The sequence below is a fragment of the Sardina pilchardus genome, chromosome 3 (assembly GCF_963854185.1).
Source record: "Sardina pilchardus chromosome 3, fSarPil1.1, whole genome shotgun sequence".
NCBI classification, from domain to species: Eukaryota; Metazoa; Chordata; class Actinopteri; order Clupeiformes; family Clupeidae; genus Sardina; species Sardina pilchardus.
In genome coordinates this window covers 14,281,357-14,293,856 of record NC_084996.1, presented here as the reverse complement: position 1 = coordinate 14,293,856, position 12,500 = coordinate 14,281,357, and the positions used below count along the sequence as shown (strand labels likewise).

The following is a 12,500-nucleotide window of genomic DNA, read 5'->3' as shown; positions in this document are numbered from 1 at the left end:
TCCGCCCCCCGCCCGCTCCCTCCTCCTCCCCAAAGAATCATAAACAATAAAGCCTCTGTTACTTTTAACCCCCTTACGTACCCCCCCCCCCCCACACACACACACCACCCCTCCACCTCAACCCCCCACCCCCTCCACCCCTGCTCTTTTTCTCCCCTCCCTCCTTCCTGCTCTCTTTCTCTCTCTCTCTCTCTCTCTCGCTCTTTCTCTTTTTTTCTTTCTTAGGTTCTCTCCCTCCCTCTTCAGTGCATGGTCTCCTTCTGCCTATTTCCCTATCTCTTGGTCTTTCTGTCTCTTAGCTTCTTTCTTTGGTCTCAGTTTCTCTCTCTCTCTCTCTCACTCGCTACTTTGCTTGCTCGCTTGCTCTCTCTGTTTCTCTTTCTTCAGCTTTCTCTTTTTTTTCTTTCTCTCCCTGTCTCCCTCCTTCTCTTTTTCTCAGTGTGTGACTGTGTCTGTCTTCTGGTCTTTTGTTTGCTTTGGTCACCATTTCATGCTCTGTTTGGGTTCTTTCCCTTGTGCCATCTTCCCTCCTGCATGTTCACACACACACAGACACACATACACGCGCGCACACACACACACACACACACACACTCTCACACACAGACATTACTCTCACACACACATACACGCACACAATATTTTTACATACACATACACTTTTATGCACCAACTCTCTTGATAATATGACAGCAGTGTCTGGTAGTTGCATTGCCTCCCCTGCTGAAGCCACTGGCAAAGCAGCACTCTATCAATGACTCTTCATTCGTCATTCGCACAGAGTCAACAGGCCAGGACAGTTAACAGATGTCAGCCTAATCTTCTAATCTGCCATGTACACACACACACACACACACACACAGAAAGAGAGAGATAGAGAGAGAGGGAGAGAGATCTGCACAATCAAACCATGTTAAATTACAAGATGACAATACAACAGTAGCTGTGTTACCAAGCAAGCAGTAATGAGCCATCCATTGCTATTTCATTAAGATGGGAGGCTATTATTTATCCGTCAAGTGATAGGACAGTGAAGTAAACACATTCCTCATGACAGGAGGTGGTTATGGCAGAGATCCATTTACCTAATGAAAGGAAAGGAAATACCTATGCACTCGTCTTCACCTGTTCTTCAGTGATGGCCTCAGGTGCTTTGCTAAAGGCCATCACAGGTGCATGCTATGTGCTTCCCGTGTATATGTGACATATTTATTGTCACCAGTAATGAGGTAGGACAGATAACACATAGAGATCGATCTCACAGAACCAGAACTCACAAGTACCAATTTTATATAAAATAAGATTAGAATTGTAACCTGCGTACAGAACTTTTGAACGTTGGCCAAAGATCACCTGCACCTTTTACCCGCGAGGCCCCCTGGTGGACTGGATGAAGAGCATAATGGACTCTTCATGAGTATGCAGCCATCAGTGACAACTGCAGTCAGCCTCGCAAAGTTAAGACAGCGCCGCTCGAACCCCTCGGCACAAAGGCTCGCCATGGTGTGTGCTGGTGTGCGCAGTGTGTGCAGTGTGTCAGGCAAAATGCTCGCACATGTGTGAGCGCCCCACTTGACTGGATGAAGACCGCAGCTGAAAGTTTCCACAGGCGTCATCTCTCACTCACACACACACACACGCACGCGCGCGCACACACACACACACACACACACACACAGGGCCCAGGGAAGCCCAGCGAGCAGGGGGTGCGCGAGCAAGCAGGGTTGGGGGGGGGAGGTAGTAGGAGGGGGTAGACGGGGTCGTTTGGTGCATTCTCGATGGAATGACCTCACTTAAGTCATTAAGACCTGCAGGCAGAATGAAAAGCAGACATCTCTCTCTCTCTCTGCTCGGCTCTGCTCAAGAAAAGCACCACTGCCAGAGAGAGGGAGAGAGAGAGAGAGAGAGCGAGGGAGAGAGAGAGAGAGAGGGGGAGAGATAAGCAGAGAAAAGGAGAGGCAAAGGAAAGGAAAAGAGAGAGCAGAAGAAAGCAGGGTGGAGGTAAAGCGGAGAGGAAAGAGGGTGGGACAATGTGGTGGGGGGGCTAGAGAGACAATGCCAACAGAGAGAAAGACCATCCCGCTCTCACCGAGAGAGAGAGAGAGAAAAGAAGAAAAGACGGAAAGGTTTAAAAATGACGGCGTAGAAGGAAACGCATAGAGTTTGGCGTTACTGACGGGAATGGGTGTGCGTTTGTGTAGTTTAACTGGAAAAGGTGACACTTTATGATTGCCTCCAGACTGGTCATACTGTAAACAAGTGACCTTGACCTGTCGGACTTTGGTCTCGTAAATGGAGAGATCACTGTCATTTGATTTTGCCTATCGATTTCTAGATGAGAAATTGACGCCAATCGCTTCCTTGTCAGATCGGAAGGCTCTTTTGTTTTTCATGGACGCCGACTATAAAAACATGTGATAAAGTGATGCTTACAGTGCACAATACTGTTCAGTGTTCATGTTCATATTTTTTTTTGTGTGCAAACTCTGCAGAGATGCTTTGGTGAAAAACACGGGGACAAAACTGTACCTCCATTCTCTGCGTTCCCCCCAGTATCTCTGAGCAGACGCTGCGGCGTTTTAAATCTTTTTTCCGCTTGATTTAAGATGTGAGGCATGAGAGAGGAGGTGTGCGATGTCGATGAAAAGCAGAAGAGAGAAGCCGGTGTTTGTATACAGCCATCAGACAGGCTTTGCGTGCACTCTCCTCTCGACGCCCTCTCAAACGGAGAGAATAAGGAGAGCGAACTGGTGGGCTGAGAGGAGGAGAGGAGGGGGAGTTTGCTGAAGGGGGGGGGAGAGGGGGAGAAGGAAAGAGAGAAGGAGAGAGAGAGAGAGGAATGGAATAAATGAGAGTTTAAACACATGTGAGGAATAGATATGACAGAAGAGCTCACCCTCTCTCGGAGCCAGACAGGTTTCTCTGTGTCTTTAACCCTTTCCTGCCACCCATCTCGCGCCGAAAATGTATGCCTCACATAATCTCGGACAATGTGACTAATGGTGGACTCACACGGAAGCCATGGAGACATGTCGTTGTGGTTACTCACGATGATGAGTCTTGGCGGATTAGGGAGTGATCTTAGCGTGGAAAATGGCGTTTAAAAATAAAGCAGTCCGCTCCGTTTTTATGAGAAGGCAGTCACGGAAGAAGTTCCACAGGAGCCTGTTTTCGGTCCTGCTCAGATTTCTATATATAGAGACGTGAAATCTTTTTCTTCTGCTGTCAACTTAGATAACACATGGCCCGAGGAAGCGTAATGTTATCGCTTTATACCCACATGGTGTTGCCATTTGTCAGAAAGCTCTAGGAAAAGCATTTTGTGCATATGAACGTATTTGTATTTTAATTAGACATAAGAGATAATCATAGTGCATTTGGGTCATAGGCAGGAGTGTCGGTTAAGTATAGTACTGATTTGGGATAATGGCAGCCATGTCTCTTTTATAAGGAAAGATAGCGCCTTCGTATGTTTGGGGTTGTGAGGGGTCTTGTCTGTGGAAGGCCTGTTCTGTGTTGTGACGCTAGCGCAGAACATTGTGAACATGCATGCAGCATATGTGTGCAGTGTGCTCCATATGGGTTGCATGAGGTGAACTGTGTGGTTTGGTCATGTTGAGTGAGCTGGTCTGGCACGCACACATCACACACACACACACACACACTCCCTTGGTTCTCTTCTCCCCCTTCCTCCAAAATTCTCTTCTTTCTCCCTCCACACATTGCTTTTATATATACACACACACACACACACACACACACATGCACACACAGAAATGCACAGACATGCACACACACACTCAGGCGCATTCTATCAAGAGTGTACAGAAATATAACACATACGTCAATATTTTTTTTCTGAATGTGTATGCATGTGAATGTGGATACATTCTTGTACATCTCTTTCTCTCTCTCTCTCTCTCTCTCTCTCTCTCTCTCTCTCTCTCTCTCTCTCTCTCTCTCTCGTTCTGTGGTGTCCAGAGTCTGTGTGGCCCAGTGCTGGGCTGCAGGCTGGAGCAGGAAATGTGTGAGCTATGAAGGCATGTGTTTATGCTGGCTGCAGTCGGCCCTCGCCAGCCAGAGGGAAAACAGAGCACGGCAGGCCCGCGCTCCCCTCTCCTCCTCCTCCCCCTCCTCCCCCTCCTCCTCCTCCTCCTCCTCCCTCTTGCCTCCTCCTGTTCCCCCTTCCCTCCTCCCGAGCTCATTTGCTCATTCGCTCGCTCTCCACGTCTACAAAAAAGACCTGCTCTCCTTCGCTCTCCTCCCCTCCCCTGCACTTTTCTTGAGGGAAGAAGGACTAGATCTGTGCCTTTCCTCTTACTTTTCCTTTCTTTCTCTTTCTGTTTCCCTCTCTCTTTCTCTCTCTCCCTTTCTCTCAATCTCTCTCTCTCTCCTTCTCTCTCTTCCTCTTTCTCACTCTCTATCTCATTCTTTCTCTTTCTCTGTCTCTCCTGTACCACTCTCACAACCAGCCCTCTTTTTCTCTCTTTTCTTTTCTTGCTCCACTCTTTTTGCCGTCTTACAAAAAGCCCCGGTCCCCCTCCAGAGGTGTTCTCCTCCGCCGACGGCTCGAGCGCAGAGGGGAGCGGTGACCACCGAGCGTGTCATAAGCCGGTAGTTACAGAGTAGTTACTCATTAATAAGCGGCCTGCGCGCGCGTGTTCGCCCGCCCGCCCAAGTGTGACGGCACACCTCTGGCTCCGCGGGGTGAATAACGGCTTCCTCTTGGCCACGATTCCGCCGTCACGAGAACCCGTCGCCGCAGACGCACGTGCGGTCCAGTCATCGTTAGAGCGCCGTGTGCCGCCCAGTACCTGTCAGCCCGAAAGCACCAACACCAGAGAGATGGTCTATGGCAGCGTGTAGTGTCTGGCTAGCGTGTGTGCGTGTGTGTGTGTGTGTGTGTGTGGTGGAGCTTGGGGGTGGTGGAAGACTGTGAGAAAAGCCTGGGAAGTGTGGTCAGTGAAAGTGTGTGTGTGGGATTGGGTGATTGGGGCGGAGGGGGGGGTGGGGGGGGGCAGGGGGGGTAGAGAAGGATGTGTGCAGTCAGCAACACTGCGGTTTGGACAGCCGCTCTGCCGGGGGAGGCCCATCACTCTGTTTCTGGTTGAGTCACCGAGCGCCCGCTCACACTGCACCCCCGAGGTAAAGAGGGAGAGAGAGAAGGAGGGAGAGAGAGAGAGAAGGAGGGAGAGAGAGGGGTAGGAGGCCAATGGAGTGGGAGAGAGAGAGAGAGAGAGAGGTAAGGAGACAGATGGAGAGAGAGAACGAGAGAGAGAAGCCAGAAGAGAAAGACGGAAAGAGGTAAGGAGGCAGAGAGAGAGAAAGGGAGTGTAGAGAGAGAGAGAGAGAGAGAGATAGCGATCAGAGCGCAGGGTTATTAATCTTGTTTAATGGGAAGGCATGTGGGCCACTTCAGAAGCCGAGCGTGCCCCCACGCGAGAAAGACCCAGACGCAGCAGGAATGGAAATCATAACAGCCAGAAGAGGGGAAACAGCACAAGTGAAGGAGGAGCCGCTAGATTAGAATGTGTGTGTTGTGCGTGCGCGCGTGTGTGTGTGTGTGTGTGTGTGTGTGTGTGTGTGGGTGTGTGTGTGTGTGTGTGTGTGTGTGTGTGCAAGAGGGGGGGGGGGCAGGGGGTGTCTCCGAAGGTCTTACGAGGTGGCTGCTGCATCCGCAGCTGGTACGCAGAGGGGCCCTCAGACTTCTGCAACTTCTGTGCAGTGCACTCCGAGCGAGAGCGCCTACTGCCAGGGTTTCCACCCAAAAGGCACTGTTTTTATTTATTTATCCATGTATTTATTTTAAGACCCAGACTCTCTCTCTCCCCCCCTCCCGCTGGTGTGGCGCGGATCATATGGCATCAATTGTGTTCAGCATTGTTTGTTCTAATTGTTTGCCGGTTGTCGCCAGGCCTTGGCAGTGCGGTTGCCCCCAGAAGACGGGTCTGTGAGGAGTTTGTGGATCACAAATCTCATTGTCGTCATGGTGTGTGAAGTGGGGCGGGGGTGGGAAAGGCAAAAAGCACCCCCCTACACACACACACACACACACACACCCCACCCTAGATCAGTATCATTTGCATAGATTCATTCCGAGTCATGTTTCCCCCGCGGAGCTTGCTAGCGGCACACAGACGCGATGCACTTTCAATACGGGGCAACACGAGAGCCGGTGTGCTATGGCGATCATCTCATCTCTTGCCAGATTGAGATCTCATCAGCGTCACCATGATCTGTGTAAAGTCTGTTTGTGTGTGCGAGTGCGTGTGTATGGAGTGTGTGGTGTGTGTGTGTGTGTGTGTGTGTGCGCGCGCGTGTGTCCGTGTTTGTGATTGTGTGATTGAACGCTTAGTAGCTGAGCTGCCACAGTACAGCCCAAACACCATAATCTTCTCTCGCTCGCTCTCTCCCTCGCTCTCCCTTCCTCTCTGCACCCTCTCTCTCTCTTCCTCTCTCTCTCCCTATATCTCTCTATCTCCAACCACGTGTCTCTCCATCGCAGCGAAGAGCAGAGGATTTTAGTGTCCCCGTGTTAAAAAAAAGAGAATCTCCTTTAATGATTTAATCAGTTGAGATTCATTTGTGCTAATACAGTGCTGTGCCTGAGAGCGGCTGCTGTGGATGCTGGGCTGGTGATTAGGGCCGAGAGGGATTAGCGTTCTGCGGCTACTGCTGCTGCTTCTGCTGCCCTTTTCAAACGGGGGGGAGTTAGCATTAGCGGCCGGGGAGTGGAGGTCAACGCTGCTGCTGTTGTTACTGCCTGGGTGATCCCACGTCCAGTTTGGGCCAGAGAGTGCACAGACACAACACAGTCATACACACACACACACACACACACACATACACACAGACACACAGACATATATACATGCACACACATACACATACACTCACATGCAAGGCCCTAACACATGCTTAGCCCTGTTAACAGGAGGTGAGAGCTGTTTGCCCTGCTGTAAACACATAGGCACATACATGGGGAGGTATGTAAACACCCATACCTGTGTGTAAACAGACATTAGGATGTACGTATACACACACCTGGCAATGAATCGCCCCCAACCTTGCTACTGTGGTGGCCATAAGGTTTTGTACATACACACAAACACCCAACTCACGCACGCGTAAAAAAAAAAAAGTCACAAACACGTACACAACGATAAACCGGTATTCTGTGTCAAAGCGTCTGCTTGGCGGCTGATCCCCTTTGGCTTTGCGATAGCTGATCGATAATCAGCCTCGGCGGCCGTGCCTGGGCGTGGGCATTAGGGCCGGTTAAGCGGCTGGGGACACTCTGTACAGGTTGAGCTGTAAAGCCAGCCGGCCGCAACGCGCCCTCATCTGCTCTCAAACACCCCCCCCCCTCCCCCCCCTGCACCCCTTCGGCTCTCCCTACGTCCAGCACCCGGCCCGCGGAGAGGTGTCACAGCTCACCGTCGGGCAGCAGCTGAGGGCCGCTGTGAGTCATGCCCCACAGAGTATTATGGTGAGAGAGGACCTCTTAAGCGGGGGGGACCTTTGGAGGCTTCCGGAAGCGAGCGAGTGCGCTCTCTTTTTTTCAAGAAAGCGTGACCAAGTTCCAGGTTGTGAATGAATCATCCGGGGAGAGGGTGTTCACTCTCGACGGAACCCGTGATAAAAACGACTCAGGAACTTCACGGGTTTCTCACTTTAACCGCCGAGAGCCAAGGTTCTTGAAGTGGTCATCGTTAAGTTTTTTTTTTTTTTGGTGAAGTTGCCTTTTTCTATAAAGAGATCACAGTCTCTCTCTCTCTCTCTCTCTCTCTCTCTCTGCACCGTCAGTGCATACATATACGCTTGCGAGGAGCCGTATCAAAAGGTCCTGTTTTTCTGTCTTATTGATCGAGCAGCAGTCTCCCTGGCCGCTCCTCTGGGGAGAGCCACTTAACTGCTGTCCTTTTATGTGGTCTTCGGAAAACCTGCTGCTCCTTACGCCAGCACAGCATGAGGGGTTGGCCAACGCGGCGAAGCGCGTGCGGGGAACGGCCAATCGACTCCGAACGCAGGGGCGAGCGGAGGGAGAGAGAGAAAGAGAGGGATGGAGAGAGAGAGAGAGAGAGAGAGAGAGAGAGCGCGGGCCTGAGTGGAAAGATTCGTGATCGGCCGTCTCACGTAACCCCAATTAAAGGCCCATTCGGCCCAAGGCAGCTGAGGGATTCTGCTGAAACCATTTCCAGACCCTTCTTCTTCTTCTTCTTCTTCTTCTTCCTCCTCCTCTTCTTCCTCTTCTTCAGCCTCGTCTCCCCTTCCCTCCATGTCTCTCTCTCTCTCTCTCTCTCTCTCTCTCTCTCTCTCTCTCCCTTTCTCCCTTCCATATTTTAACGTTCGTCTTATGATCCCAGTGGGGTGACTATCGGCGAGGCATTTCCTGCAGTAAGACTTTTTCCCCGGGCCGCCGCCGCTGCCGGGCCCTGCCCTGGGAGCTGTGAACCAGAGCAGGCGCCCCGGCTGACAGCAGGCCCCAGAGCCGGAGCCAGGGGTCCGGGGGAACACGAGCTCCAGCTCACGCTCGCTCTCGCGTCTCACGTCTGCACGGCTGCACGTCTCGGCACGAACGCCCCTCGTCCAAAAAAAAAACTGGTCACCCCGGCCTGCCCTTCCCGATCGATAGGAAGTCTCGAAACAAAGTAGCTTGTCAGTTGTATTCGCTCATCGAAGAGATCCACGGTCCAGGAGAGGGGATAGGTGTGGTGTTGGGCGTCGGTTGCGCTGACAAAAAGGAGAAAGACCAGATAGAGTTTTGTGGTCTTTTTCGTCCAGCGGAAGGTTCTGAATGGAACCTCTTGAACCGGTTTGAGTTCAGTCACGTGCCTTCCTGCAATATGGACTTTCCATTGAAAATCTCCCCATCTCATTTTTACCTCTTCTGATGGTCAGGTTTGTCTGTCCGGAGAGCCTTGTTGACCTGTGAACTCCCCACACGAAAACGCAAACTCCAGATGTTTCCATACGTCTTAACTTCACGGTTGTCCATACCATTTTGATGCATGCTTCGCCCATTCAACCCAGGCAAGAGCTTCTTCTTCTTGACCTGAGAAGCAGTCATTTCCACATCCCATAATTCCTGGGGCCTCCGAGCCCGTTTGAACCCTTGAGCCAAGACGAGGATGAAGAGGAGGAGGAGGGGGGGTGGCGGGGAAACGGGGGTGGGGGGGGGGGGGGGGGGGCAGGAGCCTGCTGTGGAGCCTTTCACTCAGCGCCGCTCACCCCGTTTGCTCCTGTGCTCGAGTTCACAGCGCCCTCCAGCAGGTCCCTATTAGACGTTTGGCTGTCTAAAGCTGTGCAGGCCTGGAGCGTAGCAGCAGCAGCAGCCTGTGTTGAGCTGTGAAGCCACCCAGAGGATGGCCCCCTAGAGGCCAGAGAGCTCACTGCGCCGCATGCCGGCAGCTCCGGCCCCACCGGCTGGTTTATTTAACCAGCACCATTTTTCTCCTCACTTTTTCCCCTCTTCTTTCAGTCTACTCCACTTGTCCACTCCTCTCCGGCTCTCTCTCCCTCTCCCTCTCCCTCTCTCTCTCTCTCTCTCTCTGTCTCCCTGTCTCTCTCTCTCTCTCTCTCTCTCTCTGTTTCTCCTTCGGCAGAGTGAGACAGAGTGGCTGGAGCCCATCCTGTGTTTACACGAGGAGGGGGAAGCAGATTGCTGTTTTTTTCATTTATTTCATTCTATCACTTTTCCCTTCGTCTCTCTCACTCACTCACTCACTCGCTCTCTCTCTCTCTCTCGCGCGCGCGCGTGCTCTCTCGCTTTCTCCCTCTCTCTCCCTCTTCAGAGTAGATGTGGCCCAGGGCCCACATCTGCACTTTGGAGGGGTGGAATTTGAAACGGAGGCAAAATATACAGGAGTGTTCTTTTTCATCTCTAGCGCTGCCACAAAGGAGAGAGAGAAAAACGAGTGGGAGCGGAGAGGGAGAGAGGGAGAGAGGGAGAGAAAGACGAGTAACCAAGGTGACCTCTTTTTCGGATTCCCTTTCCATTTTAGATTCGAGCTGAAACGTAGAGTAAGTGAAATCACATGGTGGAATTTCCTCAGAGAGAGAGAGAGAGGGGGGGGGAGAAAGAGAGAGAGAGAAAGAGAGAGAGAGAGAGAGATGGAGGGGAAAGAAAGAAAAGAGAATTTGGACCTGATGTTATCTGACGGTATCTGATGGTTATCTCGGCGGCGCTCTCGAGTAGTGGCCGGAGCAGCGAGTAGAGGCCCCAGTGGAATGCCCGTCGTGCACATACCATCTCCACATGAACCCCCCCCCCCCCCCCCCTCCCCCTAATCCCGATGCCTCCATTGTTGCATCACCTCATTTGCATAGCCCAACATCCATGATTGGCCTTGTTCTTGGACGCGGGCCAGTTGCGTGAAAGAAAAGGGGGAGTCCATCGGCCAAGGTAGGTGGAGTCAGACAACACTAGAACTTCCTTCCAACAACACAAGAGACGCGGGGTCTGAGGTCCGTGTCGCAGGGACCCCTTTTTTTTTCTGTGAAAGCAAACACATGGCTCATATGCGTAGGTGTTCAAATGGAGACGGGGGAGTAAATGTATGCAGTCATGGCCCTCAGCCTTTATTTAATCCTGTTTCTCCCAAAAAGCATTACACGTTTGGAGCCTTTCGCTTGCTTCACCACTCCTTATGGAACGCCTCGCTATTGGTGAAAATCAGCACACTGAAAAAAAACAAACCCATAGCGTGTGATGGCGTGCTTAAGTCCTTGATTGTCTGAGTTAGATGTGTTAAGTTTGTTAAATGCGAAGGACAAGATCCCGAACCCTACAGTGCCATGGACAGGAGTGGCAGGGTTGAGCGGGTCCATTACTGGCCTGCAGTGGAGGGGGCTGACTGGTGATTTCTGCTCTGTCTTGCAATGGCGTAATCAGAGCCTCGTGGTTAAACTGGACCCTGGTGCTGAGGGTCTAAACGAGACTGGAGATTCGATTAGAGGGCATATTAGTCGTGTCAACAGACTGAAGGTAGCTTTGTTCTGGTTGGGGCTTGTTGCATGCAGATCAGACACAGTATGCAGAAAATACGTGTTCAGATACGTGTGTGTACGTGTGTGTTGGTCGACGGGCCTACTCATGCAACTCCCACACACTGATATTTGCATGCACACATATTAAAGCAGTACAATGCCATTATTCTACCATACTGTAGCATAACAGCTTTAAATACGTTCAACACTGACTTATGATATGGAAAATGAAGTCCTCAACATTATAAATGTGTGCCTTGAACGATTGGCAGTAACGCTGATCGGGTATGATTATAACCCTTTTAGTCATTTTTTGAATAACTAGGTACCTGCTTCGCACTGTATGGCATTAAATATGGATGCTAAGGGGCATAGATAATATCAGTCATTCCATTGTGTTGCTCTAATTGCTATGCGCTCTCTCTCCCTATCTCTCTCTATCTCTGACACTTGTTTACACAGGCACAGTCACACACACACACACATACACATAGGCACAGTCACTGATACACAAGTGTCATAATTTATGATGGTTTGACGCAGGTATGCAGTCTGGCTTTACACTAATAATCAGTCACAGGCACATTTTTTGTATGCAAATAAAATTACTAGATTATTACAACTAACGAGTGTACTGATGTACACACGCGCACACACACACACGCACACACCTACACACGCACACACACACGTCTCCAAACTCACACTAAAGAACAATGCCCTCATACAACCTGTTTCAATTTCCTTTTCATTTCTGACATTGTGCAATCCTTCACACAATGCTGCACTGTGTGTGTGTGTGTGTGTGTGTGTGTGTGTGTGTGTGTGTGTGTGTGTGTGTGTGTGATGCTGTCATAACATGCATAAGTAAGTGCCATGCAGGCTGTGGTTAATCAGCCCTGGTTGGCTAACTGGATGGCATCGACAGCACAGTTTGTGACTTTATGACCCCTGATGAATCCACACGGTCGTTTTTATTGGATTTCCTCTGTTTCTGTGACTCTCTCTCTTTCTCTCCGTCTCTCTCTTTCTCTCCGTCTCTCGTTCTTTTACTTGTCGTCTCTTTACCTCTCTGCCCGCGCTTTTTTGGAGAATCCATCTCCCTGTAAACGAAAAGTAGGTCATCGCTCCAAACACTGAGAGGACCTGTTGCGTCAGCAATTGCACAGCGCACTGCACTCCTTCTCTCACTCTCTCTTCCCACTTTCACCCACACACCCTTTTCCTTTTCCTCCCACCCACCATCCCTCTCTCTCTCCCTCTCCCTCGTTCTCTCTCTCTCTCCTCTCCATCTGCCTCTCCCTTTCTTCCCCTTTGCCCTCTTTCTTTCTCTCTATCCCTCTTCGTCTCATGTCATCCTGGTCTGTTTTGCCCCCCCCCCACCTCCTCCACCCATTCCCACATCACCCCCCCCCCTCCCCTCCTCTATCTGACTCTCTTTTTTTTCATTTGCAATTACAGTAATATGTAACATCAGGCGTGGTGAGATTTAGGGCTTTACCTTACATAAC

At 50.9% G+C, this 12,500-nt stretch overlaps 1 protein-coding gene across 16 annotated transcripts in view; it reads left to right on the top strand.

The window, feature by feature from the left end:
* nfixb (nuclear factor I/Xb) overlaps positions 1-12,500 on the top strand; it is a 130,976-nt gene that overhangs the window by 68,932 nt on the left and 49,544 nt on the right. The gene's annotated exons all lie outside the window — the stretch shown is intronic.